The following is a 20,067-nucleotide window of genomic DNA, read 5'->3' as shown; positions in this document are numbered from 1 at the left end:
AAGTCATTTTTATATGTGACTATACCAATCTAACCTCAACTGAAATTTCAACTTGCAATGCAGAACACTGTCAGCATGGGATAATTGCAACCCTTGACAACTACTATCCATTCATTAAAAAACAAACACCAAAACAACCCCCCCTAAAAATCCACAACTTCAAACAGAAGTAATAACCAGATATAACATTGACAAAGATTGTACCTCAAAAAGCACCTGGTCTAAGCATCAGTTCCCTACTAATAAGTGAATATACGCTATTATAACTGAAAAGAGACTTCATATTCAAATAATGTATATACACATACAATAACTCAGAAACTCTACCTAACCAAATGCCTGCAGGTTGTATGTAGGTCAAGTTGTCTTGACAGGGATGAAAAAACGAAATAAGAAACAAATGTTGATCTTCATGATTTGAACATCAACCAAAGAAAAGATTTAATGCTTGATGATAACCACAATAAGAAGACTGAGCCCTGTTGTGAATGTACAGGTACACTGACCAACAGAATGACTATCACATACTATTAGAAAATACATTTCATTCTTTGGAAACATTTGCTCATGAAAAAAATCCAGTAACACAAATTCAAAAGTTAAGGTGCAGTTTTCAACAGTGGCCTTCTGAATTCAATGTAACAATAATTCCATATTGATTCCCAAAATTCATTTCTCAAAAAAAACCAAACTACATGACAGAAGCAAATAAAATTTAGAGGAAGCAAGAAAACTAATGAACTATTAAAAAACAGAAACACAAAAACCCAAAAACCTACAGAAAACCTGATCAATTCAGAAAAGTCAAAAAAAAGGTAAAAAAATATTTTTAACACATATTTTGAAGACATAACTAAGGAAGCTAAGAGCTACTTTTAAAACCACCAAAAAATGAAATTTAGAAATAAAAAAAAAGGAGGAAAACCAAAACACTCTCAGAAATGTGGGAAACACATAAAACTACCCTTCAGTAATACTATTTTTTAATAAGCAACTATTATAAATTTGACTGACAGAAAAAATAAAAGAAATCAAAAAGACCACAAGCACCAAAAAGTAACAGTGCTGACATTCTGATATTCATGAGGAGTATTGTCAAAATAGCACTCCTCCTCACAGACATAAAAGGTTTCGACAAGACAAGGTCAGATGATAGATCTGGTCAAGTGATTGCTCTGAAATAAAAGCAATAAAGAATAAAGTTATCTTTCCTTTAGTTTCTTCCCTCTCCCAGCTTCTTTGCTATTCTTCTCTAGAATAGCAAAGAAGCTGGGAGAGGGAAGAAACTAAAGGAAAGATATTCTTTATTCAAGTTGGAGACTGCCTGTCAAGACCAAGGGAGAGAGAAATTAATGAGAACAACTTTGAGAAAAATTTAGCCTGCACTGAAAGTTTTTTCTGGTTTTAAAAAATTGGTTTAAGAAATAAGAAAATTGATACTGATTAAACAGAGAAACAGTACAATAATACTAGAATACAAGCCCCAGCAAGAGCCAACAGAGAGGATGGCGACCTGGAGCCATGGGTGGAATAAATAACAGTGACAAAGGCAGCTTTAATTCAAGGCTACCCCTTTTACTAGCTCAAGTATTTGTCAAGATTACCAACAAACTTTAGTAAAAAACAGATGGTAGCTTATACTTGAAATTGCCAACATACCAAGAAACATGAACCCTGAAAAACTTTATCATATTTCAGTGAACACAAATTCTTCAAAAAAACACTCACATCTAAGAAGATTATAATTTACAGCCTATTTCTAAAATGTATTGTGTACAAACATCCACTAAATTGACAGACAGAAGAGAATCTCAAGAGAAGAGACTACAGAGAACAGAGTAACCAATATTGAGAACATTATTTGTAGCAGCCAAACATTCAAATTACCCAAAGAAGACAAGGAACTGTACTTATGCGAACAAATACACCTGGGTTTGACATGAATTAAATCATTAATCCTTTCTGTTTGCAAGGCCCCAGGTGCTACATCATCCAAAACCAGTCAAGGGAGCATGCTTGGCCAAGGTCAGCTGCTCTTGATTCACTGTTAGGCTCTAACAGTAAATACTACAGAACACTGAAGTTTACATTAAGGTACCATTCTAATGCAATCACTCCTCTCTCTGGGGGTGTGATGTGGCAACTGGAAAAGCCTTGGTGCAGATTTTCAAAGTTATCTAAGCAACAATATTGGCTTGAGAGCACTTTGTTACTATTGCTACACTAAGTTCAGGTTTTATTTACTTTATCTAAGAGCTCTAAGACCAGTGCTGATCACACTGGTAATGTATTTTTTCAAAGTTTCATGTTATGCAATTTAAGTATCAGAGATGGCAATAAAGAAAGTACCCCAATGAAAACTGACTTCCCTAAACAGAGATACTATTCCACACCTGTCAGATCCATTTCCTACCTAGTCAGAGTTCTGGATCTATAGCAAGACCATTTGAAAAACAAACCAAACCAAGAAGTGTGAAGGAGAAAGCAAAACATGTGACAGATACAACAGCAAAACTAGCTAGTGAGGCAACAATTCTGAAATATGAAAAATGCAGCAAAGAAAAACCTAAATCTTTGAGTAGGATATGAAGGTTTAACTACTATAGTAAAATACACTTTAAATGTATTTAAAACGTACATTTTTATTACATGTACATTTTATTACTGTTTTCACAAGACACACTTCATTTAAAGTGCTGACACTCATTTAAATCCTATGTCAACTTACAGAAAATTCACACAATCTCAATGACATACCTGCTCATAACATGCCACCAGATCTCCAACTACAGTGCACTCTAACTCTACAATTATAGGCTCATCTTTAAGTGTTTTACAGCTCACAAGCTCTATATTGACAGCAGTACAAAGAAACAGTCCTTTCAAGTATGAGGTCATAACCAAAGATTAAGGTTAGTTACAATTTATTTATATTGAGAGGGAAGCATTTATATTAAGGGGAATAAAAAAAAGTAAATGTTTTAGTCATCTTCTTGAAGCTTAAGGTTGCAAAACAGAATAAAACATTCACATAATAAATCTACTGAGAATACTAGCACGTTTTCTACTATTTCATTGTATAAAAAGTGAAAGAACTGGTGCTGGAAGCTAATTATTTACTCCTAAGCAGCAAGAACAGGATAGGGACAAACCTTAGCAAAAACCACTTGGGGAAGACCCAAGAAGCAAACATATCCATAGATCAAAAATCCTCTCCCATAATCAAGTAGTTGTATGAGCCTAAGCACAGACACAAGAGAAATTATGCCAGATCAAAGCAAGTTTTCCAAGACAAATTGCTTCATACTTGCAACTAATTTATGATCCAGCAGCTACTGCAAGAAATAGTCACAAGTAATCAACTGAACAGACAACTTCTTGCTACATTAGCCAACTACGAAACACATTTTTCAGCAGGCAAAAAGATGGTAAAGAAACACGGCAGTATCAAAAAGAATAATTACTAGAGTGCACACACAAGACCCACATGGCTATCCCAACAGCAGGAGTATGTCAAACAAGTCGGTAAGACTTTTGTAGATGGCCAAAAAAACATTACCAATTCTCTAACTCATTGATGCCTATCAAAAAATAAAATAAAGAGACTGAGTACGTAATTTTTTTTATTTTCCCAGTCTGATTAGATTCAAAAGCCAGGTAAGGCTAGTGGAAGAACTGAATTGATCACCAATTCACTACACATGCCCATAATTTCCACTGATATGTATCATGATAGAAACTAAAGTACACAAATTGATCTAGTAATATAGATAATGTAGGATTGAATTATCTATCTGCATCATCCTCACATATCCTTAGGAATAAAAGGCCAAGTATCAGACACAGAATACTGTTAGAAGATCAGCCTTCAAATCAGAGATGTCTTTTGAAGACCACATAAAAACAGTAATGAATGTCTGAAAGCAGGTATGAATAATTTTTTTCTTCCTTTGTCACAAGCAAAGCAGATTTGATAGCTATTTATTTTTTTCAATTCAATTTCTTTTGAAGATGAAACAGATTACACCATATAAAAGCAGTTACAAAGAAGCAATATGCACTTGGTACCTCAGAGGAATAAAACCAGGTATCAAACTTCTTTGTCACTCCTGCAAAAGTATCTGCCAGTGTGCCCCATGCCACCCCGTGCTGCAGGCAGCAGGCTATTATGAAAGATACATCCCTACTTTCTTGTCAGAGGAAGATATATTGTGAACACTCTTGTAGATTTATCCTCTGCAACATAAAACAGTTACACAAAAGGAAATGTTGTAAATTTTACTCCAGTCTAGAATCCCAAAATACAAAATTGACAGAAAACCATGAAAGGATGGTTTATGAGAATTTATCAGAAAAAAATATAAACAATGAAAATATAAAAATAGACCACAAAAACAAATCAGGGCAGTGGATAGACTAAGTATGTTGGGGGACACAAGACAGATGATAGACTTTGGACCCGCTTAACATAAGAGATTTGATAACAGGATGCCTTGGCAAAAGCAAACGGAACTTTGAAAATTAGACCTAGATTGCAAGAAGATCAAATCAGACAGGTTTACTGGAAAAATAAAATCCTATTAAACTCTGCAAGCAGGAGATATTGTTATATACATAAGTTTGTGTATATGATTTTAACCTAATCACTATAATACACATTTCTAGTCTCCCTAAAATAGTATATAAACGCTTGTATCCCACAATAAAATCAGATTCTGATCACTGAGTCAGTCTCCATCGCTGACATAAGTATACCTACTGCTTTCCTATTCAGGAAAAGAGTACTCCTGGTATAACAGCACCATTCCCTACCCCAATTTGGTAGCTCACATACAAACCCTATATCAATTAACTGGATCTGGGTGTTCCCCACTGGATCTCGGTCTTGAAGGTGAAATGGGTGGCTGAGATCTCACAGAAAGTTAACAAACCTTATATTGTGTTGGCAGTACACTGCAGCATTCATATCTGCCAGTGGGTGGTGGTTCTGATGGTTATAGGCCTGAGGTGACTGTACTTCACAGGGTGCCATCCCTATACCTAATAAATAAACTAATTACAATTAATCACTTGGAGAGACAGGAAAGGGGACAACATAGAAACTTGTTTTACTTCTTTGGTATTACAGCTGGGTTCCTACTTGTCTTTTCCAGAAAAAGTGCAGGTAATTACATCAATATATTACTATGTATGACTTGATGGCAGGAAAAGCATTGAAGACAACAGGGAGGCAAATATTGCTCTGGGGTTCCTGCTATCACTGTGAGAATAGGTGATCCTGGTGATTTGGAGACTTACTGAAAACGGATTGCATTAAAATGGTACAGGCCAGAGGCTACATAAAGATCATCCAGACCACTGCAGCTGTCAGAGGCTGGAGTCATTCAGAGGGCCCATTCTCCACTTTAGCAGCACCATCTAAATAGTGATGATGCCTGACTGCTCCCAGAGAATGACAGCTGGCTACCGGCTGCTAAACAAGGCTGCCCCACACAAAGATTAAGTGCCGAAATGTTCTGAGCCAGTGAGCTGTATCTGAAGCTGTGGCATGGGATGCAGTGAAGTCTTTCTTTGGAATGCTAGAGCAGCCAGAGCAGCAATCCACACACTCATCTCAAGTTCAGCAATACACCCCCACAGTATCGTATCACCATCAAGGTGTCAGCACAGGCCCACAATTTGCCATGGGCTGGTAGCCTGGTCTTTGAGAGCTGATTAACATCCAAGGATGACTACAAAGGGAGCCTCAAAAATGGGTGTGTGGGGGAAGATCTCCATGCTCTGATGACCCTTGAAGAGATCGCTTTACCTTGCCCTTGCTATGTACTACTGATCTCTTACAGAGCAAAATAATTTTCATCAATGAGAGCTTTCAACTTTCTTTCATACAAACTAAAATGCTGAAACATCTTTGGTATTGCAGAGTTAATAGAATAAGTCCATTCCATGGCAGAAAGACCATAATAACTTACTGCCACTATGTGAAGAGCTGACTTAATTTAGATTCTCTCTCAACACTGGCTGTCAGAGGCATGTGGGGGAGGGATTGCACATGTGCCACTTACAGGAGGCAACTAGGAGAAAATGGGAGAATGTGTCTCTGGGGATATTTTGTCTGGCAATCATTTCAAGTCTCACATGGGACAGGCAGGCAGCAGATCAAAAGGGACCCTGCACCCTCCAGAGGGGTTCTCCAACAGATAGAAAAAGGTCTCCACCAATGGACTGCAGTGGAACGTTGGAGGTCTGTGCCAGTGATCTCCTGTCAGCAGGCAGATCATAGGAGGAGACAGGGGGCATAAAAATAACTGAGTCACAAGCTCTGGGGCTTTTCTGACTCAGGCTTTTTGAGTCAGGGCTTTCTATGTTCAGGCATTTGGTCTTGTCTTTTTGCCCAGGCTTGAGATCCGCGTATCACTGGCTCTAGCCTGTTTTTTGTCATTTTTGCCCTGGCTCTAGCTCGCCTTTTGGCTCTTTCGCCCCGGCTGGCCCTTACTCTCCCGCAAGTACTCGCCCTCCCTCTCCCTGGGCATTTGGCTGGACACTGGCTGACCTCCGAGCCTTGTGTGTAGCCTGTGTCCTGCCCCACCCCTCGCCTGTCCCAGCCGTCGCCTGTCCTGCCTCCCCGTGCTCCTGACCGACGCCCCACCTGCTTCATTCCTGCGTTACTGCCTGCCTCTAGCCCTGCTGCGCCGGTCCAGACCGCAACCACGATCCCCACGGCAGTCCTGTCCAGCGTTCTGGACCTCCCGCCCGAGGGCCCCCTCCCTCACTCACCTCCTGTCCAGCTGCCCGTGGCCGCGGGTGCTGTGCCTGGGGAGCCGTGTCTCTCCGACAGCTGCGCAGGCTCCCCAGCAGGCAGCGTGCACACACTCCCTGACACTTGGACGTCGATGGCACTCCCTGACTTCTGGTGGTAATGCCCGCTTTTTCTGTCTCCCCTTTCTCCCCCCTCCATTATTTTTCGCCTTCCTTCCTTCTTTTTCTGTCTTTTCTAGTCCTCTTTAGTTGGTCAACTCCCTCTTTTTTTGTTACCAATAAACGGTTCTCAGACACAATACTGTCTCATTTGACTTATTTTCATCCTAGACCATCTGTTTTCAAAGAACACCCCGCAGTTCCCCACAGTGGAACACGACACACTACCAAGCTGTGACACTTGTGACCTCAGGAAAATATTAAAGATAATTGTTCTTCCTAGGAAAATTATATACGAAATTCCTTATGGGAAGGTAATTTCACATAAATTACTACATTTTACTTCAGCTTATTAACTAACAATTTAAGCCTACTTTAAATTTTGAGATCACATCCTAAAGAAACACATTTTCAGGTGTGCAAAGCCATCAGTAAAAACAGCTTCAAGCCATTTCCAGAGGTGGACCCTTACCATATAGCAGCAGGTGGACACAGCACACAGGTGGAGTTCAACCTAGTGTAAGAGACATGGGCATACAGCACAAGACCAAACACAGGATGCAAAGCTGATTGAGGGACTACAGCATCTGTCATATGAGGAGAGGTGGGACTGTTTACAGCCTGAAGAGAAGGCCTGCTTAAGACGGGGTGAAACCTAATCAATACACGTAAACAAAAGATTGATCAACATGGGATGAAAGCATGTACGACTTTCTACAGCAGTGTACACTGACTAGAAAAGAGTCAACAGGGATAAATTGAATCAGAAGAAATTCTACATGCAAAAACGAATACACTTGTTCATTATAAGAGTGGTCAAGCATGAGAAAAAGCTGCCAAGAGGAGCTGTGGAGTCTCCATCCATAGAACTACTCAAAACTTGAGTGAACATAATCATATGAAACCTGATATAGCTGGTCCAACTTAACTAGGGTGAAGTTAAACTACATCATGTCCAAAGGCTCCCTGCCACCTCAACCAGTCTGTGATCCTATATTAATCTCACAGGCAGAAAGCTGGGTGAGACAATCAAAGAAAAGACAAAAAAACCTTTTTTTGGTTGAAAAGAAACAAAACTGAAAATCACTGTTTAATTAACATTCTAGTAACTGCCGTGTGTAATAAAACTATGTTATATACTAACAGCTTTTATAAGAACAGCTAGGTTCTCCAAACTAGATACTACAGCAAATTAACTTCTGAAAGGACCACAGTAAATTAACATTCACAAAATGGTGATTAAAATACATTGACATTGTCCCAATACAAACAACAGTAAACAAGCAGAGAGCAGTAAGTATTTCAAAGTCAGGATAAAAAGGATGCTTTCAAATCCAGCACAAATCTTTAATCTCTGCCATAATGAGACTGGGATGCTTATTACCATAAAATCCATCTTCCTAATTTGAGGTCAGGGTACAACATGCTTGCAAAAGGAATTAAAACCAACAGAATTTAACCAATCTGAATAGAAATAATTATTGGAAAACTAAAGAATACAGCACAGAAGTCTGCAACAGAGCTGAGATTTAAAACAAACACTAGCTTTCCCACCTCCCTTTAAGTGGACTGCTGTAAGCAGGCAAAACTGACTTGATCTGTTTTCAGATTCCTTTTCTTCAATCCTGCTTTAGGGCACGTGAGTGAGAGTCAGGGAGAATTCTATTAAAGCAAGCTGACTTGTAAAGCAAAATAATCACTGACACCCTGGAACAGTCACAAAGCAATAAGCACTGTTATTATTCTTGATAAAACACTCAACTACAACCACCTTCAGTACCTGAACAGATGTAAAGGTGTAGTTTCACACAGTGTTAACTCAACTGGGAAGGGGTAGCGGGAAGAACTACAAATCACAGATGGGTATGTGCTTCTAAAAGAAAAAGCTATGGCTTCCTGAAAAGATAAGGATGAAGAAGGTAAGCATAACTGCAAACTAGTTATGCTGATTAATGAATGCATGTTAAGGAATCTCACAGAACAAAGCATTTGACTATTCTCAATAATTACCAATGTAATCCTTTAAATATCTGTTAAAGATATAAGAAGTAATACATTTACTGTGACACAGATTAGTTGTATGACCCATTCCAGACTTTCCTCTTCTCTTCCACCTCACTTCACATTAGCCTGATTTTCAACCTTACAGTCTTTCACTTCAGTTTTTTTCAGTCACTAGCTCATATAAGCTGATCTTCTATTCCAGTTTTCTTCTCTTGATCCAGATCCTTGTCCGCCCAGAATTCACAGTTTCTCCTTCTCCTACCAGGTCATGGTCCCAATGGTATCTACAGCCACCACATTTCTTCGCACGGACTGAGGCCCATTTGCTCCCACAGACTGACCTTCAATGCAACACTTCCCCTCCTCCCCAGTTCACCTACTTCTCTCTACATTCTCTTCTAGTCTCTGTTCGCACTTCTCTTATTCTCTTCACAGCAAAACACCACCTCAACCTTCAACTGGAAGACTTCACCATCAATATTTGGTAACTTGTCAATGTTACAATCTGTAGACTGTACAGACATACAGAAACTTACTCTGGTAAGTGTAAGACAGCCATCTAAGATGTCAAGGTTGACCAGAATCCCATAGTTTAGAAATGTACCATGGAAATTGTACTGCTACTTACAAGTAAATTAATTAACCTTAGTTTCAATAAAGGTGCTTTATTTAAAGTGAATCAAAGAGAAAAGAAAATTTAATACATTTTGAGGTAAAAAATAATTAGAAACTGAGAGAAATTAGAAACAGGGTGACAGAAAAATATATACTTACATTATCTTAGCAAATTATACCATCTTTCTTCAATTAAACAAAAGATCATTCCCCAAGACAAAAGAAAATGTGGTGGAGCTGGTCAGGGATGGGGAGATTAGCTATTTTTTCATCCATACTACAACATGGGGGATTATTAAATATGGTTGCCCGGGGGGCAGAAGCCCAGCGGGGAACCGGTTGTCCAGGATAGCTCACTGAGGGCCAGGATCGCTCAGCAGGGGGGGGCTCAGGCAACCCAGGCAAGCTATAGTGATTTGCAGCTCAGCTCTTTAGTGATTTCAGCTCTTTCAGCATGCCTGGGGCCGTCACCCTGGGTATCGCCACGGCGGCAGACGCAGAGAGAGGGAGCAGCGCTGTGTGGGTTCCGCAGGGTTTATTGGGGTCTCCGCGAAGGGTCCATCGACAGCTCTTCTCTGCCGAACCGGGCAGAGTGAGGGTTTTTATACCTTACAGGGGGATTGAAAACTGTCCAATAGTAAGGGTCAGGGGAAAAGTGACCTATGGATATACAGGGAGATAACAGGGTCCGAAAGGCGGAAGAGAGGGGTTTCTAAAACCTTAGTCATGCTGACTTTGGTATTTCCTAGCTCTCAGGCTTCTGCTCTCCAAGCCCTTGCAGGCCTTGTGCCTGCTACAATTAAATGTGATGAAAGTGGATTAGAAGATGTAAAAAAAAAAAATTCAAAATGAATGGTTAAACAAGAACAATTGAAACAAGGTTTTGCATGGTAATTTCATTAACTGTTTCATAAATGTAGCCCTATATCTGTATATCTGAACTTCCTCTGATTCAGCTTTATTCCTCTTCCTTGTGTCCTATCACCATTCCCCAGAGAGAGCAGATCCACATCATCCACTTCACTTCCTCCTTTGAGGAAGCTGCAGTCTGCAGTGAGGTCTCTTCAGCCTTCTCTTTTCCAAGCTGAACCCACTAGTTTTCTTAGTTTTCCCAGTATGTAATGAAACAAAGACAATCTGGACTTTTCAACCCAACAACATGAAGTCTAAAAGTAAACATGACTGTAATAACTGTTCTCTATACAGAAGTATATACAGAGAACAAAGTATGAATTAAGCTACTGAATGACACTAAACAAGAACAATGAGTATATACAAAGACTGAATAATTCAAATTGAAAATTGGACTGGCATTTTTGAAACAAGCCAGAAAGGGTATACTGTACACCCTAATTTTTAAGATGAGTAATTGTTAACAAATCTTCTATAGCTTTGCAGTGGCCCTCTAGTGTCAACTTCATCCTGTTCTTCAAAAAAAAAATTTCACAAACCTTAGAAACCTTAAGTTCAATATAATCATTTCCTCAATCTGTTTTTGTTCCCAAATATGAAAGACTAATAATCCCTTTTTTTGTTCAAGCATGAAGACCTGAGGCATATACAACACAGAAAACTGAAAGCAAATAGGATACTTGCAACATATGACGATCAGCAGAAAACTTTTTTTGTTTTTGCTTATTTAAGTCTTGATTAACCCTATACACTAAGGACTCTGACACAGAGATAGACAATTTTACAAAGACAAACTTTTGAGATACCATTGTTTTGTAGGGATTTCTACAGTAAAGTACTTGTATTTTATCCTTGTATTAGTACACTAGGACCACAAATGTACAACAGTACAGACTAAAGTACTAGAACAGGACTTTAAACAACCAAGCAGAACCATAAGATCAAAAAAAGAATATTGGTAACTGTGGACTGGAACTGGGAGGCAGTGATGGAGTATGAGACCATACTACATTCATGGATCAGCAAATAGGATATGATTCAACATCTCCTTCAGCATTATTTGTCCAAAGGGAATATAAAGCAAAGATCATGCAACATCATCACCAGTCAAGAATAAAACAAAATACACAGTGAGGACTTGGTAAACAGCATCTCTTTCTCCCTTGTCACTGCAAGTAATCATACTGACAAGATAGCCATCTGCCCTGGTCCTCATAAATGTAGGACTGCAAAAGCAAGAAATGAAAGGATGACAAAAAATCTACAAGACTTCAAATACAACTTTACAAAAATTAACTTGTTCAAAAGTAGAAGTCATGTTTCCACCTATCCAGTGATCCATTGTGAGCTGCTGCACTTTAAACTCTCATATCATATGATGACACACTCTGTTTGGCTATTGCAGAACCTTGATATCTTAAACTAGAGTACTTGTCAAGTTACATCTGTTGCCTAAAATGCAGGAACGTCGTCACTGCAGCATGAAGAGACAAAGTTATTATTTTATTGCCTTTTATTGCAAAACACACCTTGTTCTCTGCATAAAAAGGTGGGTTCTGCTGAGTATTTTCATTGTCAATAAAACATTGATGAGTGATGGAAAAGCAAGAAAACCCCTTCCTCTACAATGCATAGGAAGTGCTCACAGGGCTTGGAGTACTGCTGCAACAGAGCTCTTCCAACTAATGACTGCTAAGTGTCTCCCTCAGAAACTTATTGCCTGACCTTCACCTATTAAACAAATGGGAAAAGCTTGCTTTCTTCTGCCATTGCCTCATATACAATCTATGTGTACCTTTTCAGAGGCTAGTATTCAATTTCATTCACATTCTCACATAGATTTGAAAGAAAATCTCTACCTAGCTTGTTTCTCAATGTTAGTAATAATAAACCCCAAAATTTAAAATGTATACCTGAAAAACAGTGCTTCAAAAAAACACATTAACTATAAATTTTGCTTCCCATATATACTACACGATTTTTGTGAGTACTTGTTCTTTGCTCACATGGTCCCAAGTTATAGCTCAAAATCCTACTTCATTTTACTTTATGCTTCCAGAATGTTGTCATAACAAAAGTGCTCCACACTTGCATTCCCACATACCCTTAATACAAATTCACATTGAAATATTTGTTTCATATAACTTATGAAGTAACCAATAGAATTTGAGTTCTATTCAATCAAGTTTTTCAGATATAACTTTTACATCTTTCTGCAGGAAAATGCTTTTAGTTGATTCTGCATGCCTAAACAATTTATAAATAGCACCCTCTCCTCCTCCTTACCTTGGCCCACTGGAAGACACTGCATTTGAATACAGGCAAGGTTGAGAGAAAATGAAAGAGTCCTTCACTTATCACAGAGAACTGAAGGGGCTTAATCAATAACGAGTATGTTGTAAATTTTCACTGTCTTTCTGTTGCCCTATGCATTCCAATTTTTTATGTCCTGACTGCCTTAGAAAGGAGGTAAAAAACAAAAAGGAGGAAAAAAAGAAGGGGGGAAAGTGTGAAAGGGGAAGAAAAAGGTGAAAAGTAGTGAGGAAAAGCAAAACACAGGAGGGAAAGCTGCAAGGAGGGGAGGTGACAGAAGTGGGGGAAGGTGATGAAAAAGGAATTGGGAAAGAAAGAGTAAAAGAGGGGCAAAAGAATAAGGGAAAATAGGAGAGAGGAAGAAGAGGACAAAAAAAAATAAAGGGGGAGGAGAAAAAAGAGGGGAGTGGACAGGAAATGAGAGGGGGGAAAAGGGAGGAAAAAGAGAGAAGAAAGGAGGAAAACAGTTGTGCCTTGAAAAACACCTTGCATTCATTTGATTGGCTCAAGCTCTGAAGCATGAAGAAAATATTTCTTACTAGTTAGAGAACGTCCAGTGTTTCTTTCTGCTACTTTAACATTACATTGAACTTGGATGCCTTAAGTAGAGACATTTTTTTAATTATTCAGAACATTTTGACTATACAGACTGTCATATTAGATCAGGCTGGTAAACCAGTCTAGCAAAAATTTGCTCAGATCAGCCAGCACTATATCTCGTTCTCAAGACACAAGACAACTAACATGGTATAGCCTACTAGTACTAAACTGAATATGGTAGATATGGTATCTACCATAGTAGATATAGTATCTACTCTTTTAAGTATTTAATACTAATTGTTAGCAATTGCTTTAATAGTATACACTATAAATACTTTTTCTAGCTTGTTTAGCTCCATTTGTGATACATTTCAAAGCTCTCTTTGCAGTAGTTGTAACTTTGGATAGTACTACTATAAATATCCCAGGAGATTTATTCATCTTGAATATCACAAGCAATGGTCAGATCCAATTTAATGGATTAAATGGAAACCTGGCAAGTTATGAAATTGCTTTAACTTATAGTCTTAATTGCATTGTGCATGCCATCATTTTTGAGCATACAACATGAATACTTCTGTCAAGCTATAAAATGAGAACTTCAGAACAAATCCCAACCTCTTGGCACCTTTTGAGCCATTACTACACGTAAAACAGAAGCAATGTGATAAGAAGCAATGTGATAAGAATTGTCTTCAATGAACATGCATTTTACAACAGAGCTCCTTTGGATTCACCTCTAAGAAATCAAGAAAAAACATTCTCTCTGACTGTTTTATGGTATCAGCCACATGCAGGGAAATAACCTCCACAACACGCAGATTCAATCCTATCTGGTATTATTTGACACTTGGGAGCCCTGAGACTCTCTCACTTAACAAGAAAGCAGATAAAGCATCAAAATGGTGGATTTGTATTTTGGATTGGATCTTTGAGATTACTTTAAGCTTGCTTGCACATACACTTGTGCAGACCTCTGCCTCCATATGTCAAAGGAAGTATCTTTTTTGGCTACTTGCTAGCCCTTACCTCCTATCTCTCTCATTTTCACCTGTCCCAACAGTGAGATTGCCATATCAAAGAAACTAACTGAGTACCTAAGGTCTAAATTCAACCCACTTTCCATTCTTTCTACATGCACTAGTCAGCAAACTAGTCAGCTTCAGTCTTCCAGCAAAGATATTTCTGAAAACTAGCCCCTGATTTCAGATTTACAGTACAAGACAGACTCATGATTTCAGATCTACAGCACAGTACAGAAATATAAACAAGAATCCAACACATCAGTACCTAAAAAAATTAAGTTCAGTTAAAATTTTGGTATTAAACTGCTATTTTCTGAAAGCTATATATTTATTACCAACATTTTTAATGTGAGAATACCTGCAAAGACAGAAAAGGAGTGCCCCAAATCAAAAAGGAAACAAAACATCTGATTCATATTAAGTGACAGATCACAGAGATTTGTGACATAAAAAATGCCTGTTATCTTGTAAGAAGACTTCCATTTCCATGCCAAACACTTTTTTTTTAATAAGTAGCTTAAAAATTCTAACTAATGCTAGTGAATTATATTTTTTTAATTCAAATCTATAAGAACACTTACTTATCTGCAAGCATACAGTAGACAATGTGACAACAGTCTACAGTAAAACCTACCAACCTGCCAATGACAGCACCTCTGTGTTTGCAGTCCATAAGTCAACTGCAGAACTGACCATGGCTTTACCATTGCCGAAGAGCTTTGGGACCCACCCCTTCACATAGCAGTTCTCACAGCACAACCACGCTCTGGCAAGTGGATAGTTATGTGGCACATTCAAAAATATGTGTGAACCAATTTGTAAGAGATTGATACACAAAAATATATATTTTGATAGTAATGACTGAAATTAATACATGAGTTTTAAAGGAACAGAATGAGGAGTGAAGGCTTAACAACAACAAAAAAAATAAACAAAAACCCCAAAACAAAACAAAAACAACAACCAAAAAAAAACCCACAAAAATCCCCAAAAACAACAACAAAAAAAAACAAAACCATAACAACAATAACAAAACGAACAAACAAAAAAAAAAGACACTCCCAGCGACAGTCGGGAACCATACGCTACTCGAAACAGCTGGAAGTCGAAACTAACAAAATGACAGCACTTGAATGCTTCTCATGGCTGGACACCCTTTGGTGAAGAAATGACAGCGCCAGCGGGCCAGTGCCAAAGTCCGGAGGGGCTCTGCCTCTCCGCATGCAGCCATGTTTCTACCGCCGGCATGACGCCCGGCCCTTTAAGCCGGACCCGATGACGGGCGGGAGGCACCGGCCCCGGGACGGCCCCGCTCGCTGCCCGTAGCGGCTCGTGCTGGTGACGCGGGGCGTCGGGGGAAAATTTGGCGGTGGAGAGCGCGCCGTACCTCGGCCGTCCCGGGGAAGCTCGTCCCTCCCGTCGGGTTTGCACGGAACACAAAGTCCCGGTGAAAAGAGAGGAGGCTCTGCCGCATCCACCCCCTCAGGCGGCAGCGGCAGTGCTCAGCCAGGGACAGGGAGGGCGGGATAGAGCTACCCCCGCCTCTCAGCGCCGCAGCCACCGCAGTCCGCAGGAGAAGAGCTGCTCCTGGCACCCGCACCGCGGTGCTAAGCGGCCCCCGGGTGTCCGGGAACCCGCCCCAAGGCATCCGCGGGAGGTGCCGCGCCTCGAGCAGTGCGCAGGCGCCGCCGCCGCACGTGTACTCAGGCAGAGGCAGCGCCGAGCGCGGCCCGCCGAGTGTCCGGCCAAGGCGCGGCACCGGCACCGCCGCGGGGCTCGGGAGAATCACCGCAACTCAAAGTATCCCCTTCTTCTGCTCCCGCTCCTCCCCTCCCCGCAGCCCCCGTGCCCGGGCGAACGCGGAGCAGGTGGAACTCACGGGACGAAGGCGCGCCACGGCACACCGCTGACTCCCGGCCGATCAGCCCAGCCGCTGCCAGCAGCAACACCGACACCGAGGTCTGCCGCTGCGACGCACCCCCTTCCTGCACCGCCCCGGGACCGCCCCCCTCGAGCTCCGCCCCGCCCCTGCGCGGGGGACGCGGCGCCGCGCACGTCGGCTCGGCAGCTGCGCCGGATTGCGGCGCTGGGAGGCGCTGTTCGAGTCCTCTCTGGTCTGATCTGCACCGGGTCGGACTGGGCCGGACCGGGAGCGGGGACTGGTGGGTCTGCGGCTATAGGCGGGGGGCTGGGGTTGGCAGGGGAAGGCCTGGAGTCGTCAGGGGAGGGTTCCGTGTTCTCAGTGAAGGGTCTGGGGTCCACAGGGCAGGGTCTGGAGTCCGCACGAAACGGGCTCAGTGTTCGCTTGGAGGGGTCCGAGCCTTGCGAGCCCGCAGGGAGGTAACAAAGCACCCCGTACCCTTCTAACTGCCCTCGGGCAGGAACGGGCGGGTGTGCGATCAGTCCCGTGGGATGAAGGCCCTTCGTGCCGGGAGAGGAAAGGCTGTGGTTGCGGGGTCGCAAGCAGTGGTCAGCGAATTGAAGGGAGGGCTCTGCAGACTCCTCTGCAAGGTGTAGGGGCGGGTGGTAACACCAGCTCAGGACACCGGGGAGCCACGGCATGGTATCCTCCGAAGGATGGGTGCTGGGCATAGCACAAGGCAGATCTTGGTAACGAAGGATCCAAGGTGATGGTGCCGCTTGTGATTGTAAGCTTGCCAAGAGCTTCAATGTACTTTAATGACATGATTTCAGTGAAATTCGCAACATTACATAGTCAGCTGAAGCTTGGACATGTGTTACAATGAGCTGTATCTCAACCACACATACCCACCGCATGGAAGGGGAGCCTGTTCAACATCCCTTGCTGAATAGGTTTGTGCAGGAGATCTTCAAGAGGTTTATCTGCATGGGTAAAATGGAAGAATTACGGCCCAAATCTGTGTTGTTTTTCAGGGGCATTGTGATGAAGTATTTGTTTATCAAACAGGACTGTCCTGATGCTCCTTAAAAATATAAAAAATATACATGGCAAAACATAATTCTGCCACCCTCAGATTAAAGTAATTCCTTTTTTTTCTGAGTAGATCTACCAACCTCATTATGACAACAAATCTGGGTAGTTGGATCTGTCATGGATGCTTCAGAATTTCTAAAAAAGCTAGATGTGTTATTAAGATGGAGCATTTGCCTCATTCATATAAAATGGAAAATGCAACACAAATTAATTATTTGAAAGCTTATTAATATTTTTTAAATTAAAGTGCATCAGTAGAGTGCTGGTTTGGTCTTAATTGCCTGGTCCTTTTTCTTCAGAAGTGAAAATTTGCTTTTGTGGGTCTACAGGACATAGCAAGCAATTAGTGATTAATGTGTCCCAAAGATGCTTTCGGTCTTTGATGACAAGAAATATTAAGCTCTTTGAACAGAAGTGGTGACTTATTGGCTCCAATTGGTTTGCAGAATCATACCAGCATTTTGTTGTAGACCTCTTTGTCACATCAAGCCATCGTCAAATGCCAGACTTCCCTTACATTATTGATCTTGCTCATGAAGATGAACACTGCAAAGACCTGGTCTAAGGATTCCAGGACTTTGTCCTGAGCAAAGCACGTGGTGCTTTTGTGAAATAACAAATCAATAAACACCTGTTGCTGAGGCAGGAGCAACGCAAAGGCTTGCCGCCACCTTAAGCTCTATATGATGTTACTGAAGGGTGCAGCTTTGCAGTGTCTCACAGGGGGCTACATTCTGTTCTAGAAGTGCTTCCCATGCTAGCTGCTTTTATGTAAATTATTTATTTGGAGTAGATTAATATATTCTCAAAGCAATCTTTGCAAAAGAAAGCATGGACAAGAATTTGGAGGACCTCAAAATAGTCTTTAGTGTGGGAATATTCCATTAATTAGAAGGTCTTGTTTTATGACAATGCTAGGGGCCAACAAATTCAGTCCTTTTTCTAAGTGTGGAATATTTGGCTTACAGGTAGTAATAAAAGGAATCAAATTATTTGGGGGGGGGAGGGAAATAAAGAGCAAAGCATTGAAAAGATATATTATCAACTCTTTGAAAAGAAACTGTGAAAGAGACCAACTTTGGGACCTACTAAGAGGATAGGCTTTAACATTTTCTTTCTGAATTGTAGAAGTTGGGGTTTTTTTTCAAAATTAGAGAAAATTAATTAAAATCTCAGCATCTTATGACTACCTTTGTGTCAAAGTCATTAACTTTAATAGAACCTGTCAAATCTACTGGTTTTATTTTAATATAAGGCAGTCTACCTTAGATTTTATGTTTAATGGCTGTCTATATCATAGAAAAATGAGATTTTTCCTCAATCTGCTTATACGGCTTTCAGTAGTTCAAAAGCTGTTTTCATATTGCTTCACAAAGGCAATAAAAATCAGTAGAATAAAATGTGATGCTCAATATTTGTCTTTATGAAATCTGAGACTTGGTTTACAGCGTCCTGTCCTTTTAATTTGAAAATTTATAATGTAGAAAAACAAAATAAGTCTTAAACTTTATTCTGTGACTTATGCTGTTACCTCCTAATGTGAAGCACTGAAAAATAAACAAAGCAAGCCCCACGTCCTGTAAAGTACTAGATTTCCTGTAAGACTGACTTCACTGAGTTGAAAAACTATTTCTTATCTTGCATGATTGGATATCTACTTTCATAATAGCTCTGTGTGGGAAATAAATCTGTGGGGTTTCTGTAGCTTGCTAATCTTTTCATCTGCATTAGGTCCAAATTCAGCAAGGAATTGAATTTTGAGATAAGGTACATGCTAAAGCAATTAATTTTAGAACTTTGACATAAAACTTACATAAAAATATAAGATTGGTCTGTGCTTGTAATCTCATGATAAAGTAGTTGGACTTCCTTGTATAGACTTAACTTAATGTCCTAAGCTTTTGCATTGTGGCAAATTTATCTGGAAATTTTTCATTTTCCATGCCTGAACCATGCCAGACCATCACTACCTGCCATTTATAGATCTGTGAGAAAATGTTCTTTCAATTTTTGCAAAACCCTTTTGAGTCATTCAGTTGTGTTATGGAAGTCTTCTTGTTTATACTTCCATAACACAATTATATTGTTACTTGCAAGTAACAATAGTAAGTATTAAATCATAAAGGTCGGTATTATATACCTTGATGAAGTATATTAGAGAGGTAAATTGATTCCAAGCTCTGAGCTCTTTGCTTTGAGCACAATTCACTCTATTTTTGCCACAGATACTTAATTTCCTTTTACCATGGTTTTTTGGAATTATTTTTGTTTTGTTTTTGTTTTGTTTTTAGGAAAAACAGGTTACAGACTTTCTCTTTATTCTCTTGCATATGTGAAAGTACAGACTGCATCATACACTAGAGAGCTGCATGGAGATTTTACTTTGCAAATGGAGCAGCATGCTGGCAGCAAAAAGGATGAAAGCCTTTGAACAGCTCCTTTGATGACAGAAATCAGCCCATTATCTCCTTCAGGCTGCAATTTTATTCATCACTATTTCCTAGGTTTGTTTCTAGCATCAAGATAAATTTCAATGTAAAAAAAGAGTCTCAGTGAAAATATGTATATATTATTAACACAGCTGTCATTAAAGTACATACCTTGGTATAAAGCAAAAATACACAAAACAAATGCGTTTATATTGGAGGCTTAATTTTATCTGGGTGAATGGAAATACGCAACAAATCCAGTTAGGCAAGCTTGCATCCTTAGCAAAACTTCAATTCTCATGCAGTAAATGGTCTCTGCAGACTGCAGATGAAGTAAGCTGTTGGGTCACTGCTG

The 20,067-nt window shown here is 40.2% G+C and overlaps 1 protein-coding gene across 14 annotated transcripts in view; it reads right to left on the bottom strand.

Moving 5' to 3' along the window:
• PAM (peptidylglycine alpha-amidating monooxygenase) overlaps positions 1–16,336 on the bottom strand; it is a 115,422-nt gene extending 99,086 nt beyond the window's left edge. For 10 of the 14 annotated variants that reach the window (XM_039705677.1, XM_039705683.1, XM_039705688.1 and 7 more), the window contains exon 1: positions 16,207–16,336. The gene's annotated coding sequence lies outside the window, so the exon portion shown is untranslated. Of the gene's footprint in view, positions 1–15,714; positions 16,163–16,206 lie in introns of those variants that run through there. The other 4 variants (XM_039705681.1, XM_039705682.1, XM_039705678.1 and 1 more) reach the window with 3 other exon arrangements.
• Between the last annotated feature and the right edge of the window lie 3,731 nt (positions 16,337–20,067).

The sequence above is a fragment of the Passer montanus genome, unplaced genomic scaffold, assembly GCF_014805655.1.
Source record: "Passer montanus isolate IOZ18808 unplaced genomic scaffold, ASM1480565v1 scaffold182, whole genome shotgun sequence".
In the NCBI taxonomy this organism is placed as follows: domain Eukaryota; kingdom Metazoa; phylum Chordata; class Aves; order Passeriformes; family Passeridae; genus Passer; species Passer montanus.
This window is presented reverse-complemented; position numbering and strand designations above follow the sequence as displayed.